The sequence below is a fragment of the Elaeis guineensis genome, chromosome 5 (assembly GCF_000442705.2).
Source record: "Elaeis guineensis isolate ETL-2024a chromosome 5, EG11, whole genome shotgun sequence".
In the NCBI taxonomy this organism is placed as follows: Eukaryota; Viridiplantae; Streptophyta; class Magnoliopsida; order Arecales; family Arecaceae; genus Elaeis; species Elaeis guineensis.
Window position 1 is genome coordinate 83,735,601 of NC_025997.2, and position 3,952 is coordinate 83,739,552.

General features: G+C 37.5%; 1 non-coding gene across 1 annotated transcript; it reads right to left on the reverse strand.

Annotated features, from left to right (window-relative positions):
* Positions 1-2,838: 2,838 nt before the first annotated feature.
* Positions 2,839-2,945, reverse strand: LOC140858224 (small nucleolar RNA R71). Its single transcript, XR_012141793.1, has one exon. It is a non-coding gene; the product is annotated as a small nucleolar RNA R71 (small nucleolar RNA).
* Positions 2,946-3,952: the final 1,007 nt, after the last annotated feature.

Sequence of the window (3,952 nt, forward strand, 5' to 3'; positions counted from 1 at the left end):
TTATATTTAATTTATTTTATTTATTAAGAATTTGATATTTCTTTTTATGTTTTATAGGAAAGATGATCGCCGATACAAAGAGTTCAAGTCATAGATCAAAAAGACTCAAGTTTGAAGAAATTTGGACTTAAAATAAAATTAAAATAAAAAAAAGATGCATCCGGTATTATAGAAAAAGAAGATACTATGCAAGGAATCCAAAAGGATATAGATGTCATTGTAAAGAAATAAAAGTTTCTTTTTGGTATGTGAAAAAGCTGGTTCACGTTGAATTTCTCTGGGCGCACGTCAATGTGGGCGCGCGTGAACACGGGCGCGCGTGAATGCCCACGCGTGAACGCACGGATGCGGGACGGATGCGACGCAGATGCGGAACACGCGGATGCGGGACGGATGCGGTGCGGATGCGGGACGCGGGCAGGACGCGGAACGCGTGAGGCATGGACGTGGCGTGACCGTGAGCGCGGGCACGGGTGCAGCATCGTGCGGGTGTGGGCGCACGACAGATGGGTTCACAAGAAATTTTTGATGGCGGTCAAACAAATGCTTATTAAAGGAAAAAAATTAATATTTAGAAATATTTTGAAAGATTTGTATTTTTTTTAGTCCCACATCGGAAAATCATGTAAAACTCCTCCCTCCTAACACCTATAAAAAGACTTTTGTACTCCCATTGGAGGGGGAGCCCAGAAATTCTTCTAGAGCCTTGCATAGAGGAATAAAAAGGGACTACTTCATGAGCAGCTAGGCTAGCAGTCTCGGGAGTGGAGAAGAAATTTTGTAACGACACAGAGATGGTTTATTGTTCTAAATTTTTCTGTATTTCTTTATATGCAATAAAGATTATGCTTTTTATTTAAATTATCATGAGTTCTTTATTTGCTCCCTTTCATATGCTTTTATTTATGCTTTCTTGTTAGATTAATATTAGGAACAACTTTTACTTTCCGGAGACGCGCCGTGATCTACGGATACGGGGCGTGCCGAGGAAAGAAGAGTTGTTTACCTAGTACTTTCCGGAGATGCGCCGTGATCTACGGGTACGGAGCGTGCCGAGGAAAGACAGATATTTTTTCTAAGATTAATTACATCTATTTAGTTAAAAAAGAGATACAACTCTGCTAATGCAAATTAATTCAAAACTTTCGAGCTTTTTATTTTCTAATTACCTCAATTTTAAGATAATTTATTTTCTAAATAAAAAACAACGTTTCTTTCTTTTATCTTGCAATCTCAACTTAGCCCAAGGTCCCTGAGGATACGATCTCGACTCATCCTACCTACGTAGTGAATAGAGTTATTTTTGGTGCTATCAACGACTACGCATCAAATTTTGACGCCATTGCCGGAGATCTTGGCACGGTTGAATTAAAAAATTTAAAAAAAAAATTAAAAAAAAAATACTTTTCAGTTTTTATTTCTCGTTTTAAAATTTTTTTTCAGTGCTTTCTAGCTAGATAATCTTATTTGCATAATTACATAATTACCTTGCATAACTAATTTACTACTTAGGAATTTTTCTGCTTAGAATAATTTGCTACTTTTTATAGCCTAGTAATTTATTGCTTTTTAGACTTAATCACTTAAATTTGTTTTCTTGCAAAACTAAAAAAAAAATTAAAAAAAATATATAAAAAGATAAAACTATAAATAAAAAAAAAGCCACTGACATTTCATAACACTTAACTAAAATAGCGTAACCTCAAATATAAAAATTTCTAACTTGATTGGACACCTTGTTTATTTGCATTGCATCTCCATAATTAATCTTAAGGGCAATAACCCATTAACCAGATAAGGTGGAGATTTGATCACCCTTCCTTGGCCCACAAATCACTCCCTTGCATTTGCATAACCTAGACCTTAATTTAAAATCAACTAGACGTCAGCCCTAGGAATTTCAAGCTCAATAGGATAAGAAAGCTCTAGAGTTGAACCGAGTGCGGATTGGTTAATTGCTCGGTGTCTAAGGCAAGTGGTTAAAGAAAGTGATTTTCAATTGGTTCCGTTGACTGACCTGGCCAACTTAGTTGGTGTCTAAGGAAAGCAACGAGCAGGGAACCTCCCACATCTTACGCTTACCTGGCCAAGTCAGTTAGTCAGTCTTGAGCTTGGAGTGCTCAAAGGAGGTCTTGAAAGTTAGGAGCTGTCTAGATCTAAGTTAACCTTAGGATAGAGAGTCTATGATTGTTTAAGTTGATTGCAATTAACATCTAATTATTAACTAATTTCTTCCTTTTCATAGATTTAAGATTCTTAGGTTCTTCTCTTTAGATTTTCTTCATTCTTTTCTCACTTTATTATAAAAATATATATTATAAAAAAAAAAATTTGTGTTTGCTCTACAGTATAATTGTAAGGTGTATGCTTGGCCGTAGATCGTTACGATCAGAAATCCAACCTTTTGATCCAGAAATAGAAAGAACCTTTAGAGCCAACAGACGTAAAAATATGGACCGAAATCAGGAGAATGATCCACCCAAGCAATTGAAGGAGTACTTTACTCCTTCCACATATACCTACTCTCCTTGTATTCAAGTACCCCCTGTGGAGGCCACTCAATATGAAATTAAGTCCAGTATAATCCAAATGTTACCTTCATTTTATGGACTTAGTAATGAGGACCCTTATAAACATCTTGAAGAATTTCTTGAAATATGCTCAACTGTCAAAATTCACAACTTCTCCGATGATGCTCTTAGGTTGAAATTATTCCCTTTTTCACTTAAGGACAAAGCCAAATACTGGCTACATACTTTGGATTCCATGACTATATCAACCTGGGACCAGCTGCAAGGAGAGTTTCTCAAGAAATATTTTTCCATAGGAAAAACTAATCAAATAAGAAAAGCCATAACTAGTTTTTCCTAATTAGATGGAGAAATGTTTCATGAAACATGGGAGAGATTAAAAGACCTTATTAGAAAATATCCCCACCATGTGTACCCAAGTGGTAGTTAATCCAATATTTTTATGATGGACTCTCTGAAAGACATCGACAAATGGTCGATGCATCATGCGGTGGGATATTTATGCTGAAAAGTGAGGATGAGGCATGGCAACTGTTTGAAATTTTAAGTGAAAATTCATTACATCATATGCTGCCTCTATTAGAGATAAACCCATGTTAAACCCAAAAAGAGGTGGAATATATGAAGTAGGAAATGCCATAGATATCCATCAAAAGGTAGATGAACTGTCCCAAAAATTAGATTGTCTTCTAAATACTGGACAATCCCCGATTCCACCTAACCCAATCCAAGAAGTTTGTGCATTGTGTGCAAGTCTGAACTATTTTGTTAGTGAATGCCCAGCCGCACCTCAATTTTCTGAGTTTGTGCACGAGCAGGTTCAGCAAGCTCAAGTCCAACAAGCTCGCAGACCAGAAACGATCCATATTCGAACACTTATAACCCCGGCTGGAGAAACCATCCAAATTTTTTCTGGAGACTACAACCAGTGTTGGTCCTGCCACACCTCGACCTCAATATCAAGACCCAACATATAGGCATGGACCATACCATCAATTTCAAAATGTTCCTCAACCGTCTACACTGGTCACAGCTCAGCTTTTGAGGAAAAAGTCCTGAAAGCATTAGAACGATTAGAAGTCAACACTCAGACCCTTAACTCTCCACACACAATTCCATTGCTAAGCTAGAGACCCAAATAGGTCAACTAGCAACTGCATTCAGTAGAGGGAAGGAGAAAATTACCTAGCCAACCCGAGAGCAACCCAAGAGGGCAATTTGTGATAGAGAGTTCTAATACCCCAGAAGCTTTTTCTGAACATGCCAAATCAATCATGACTCTGAGAAGTGGGAAGGTCATTGAACACACTAGTAAAACCAATGAGACCGACCCTAAACCTCTAACTGAATCCAAATCACCAAGAACAAGGAGGACCTGAAAATAGAGAAGGAACCAACTGCACCGGAATCATCTTACTTGC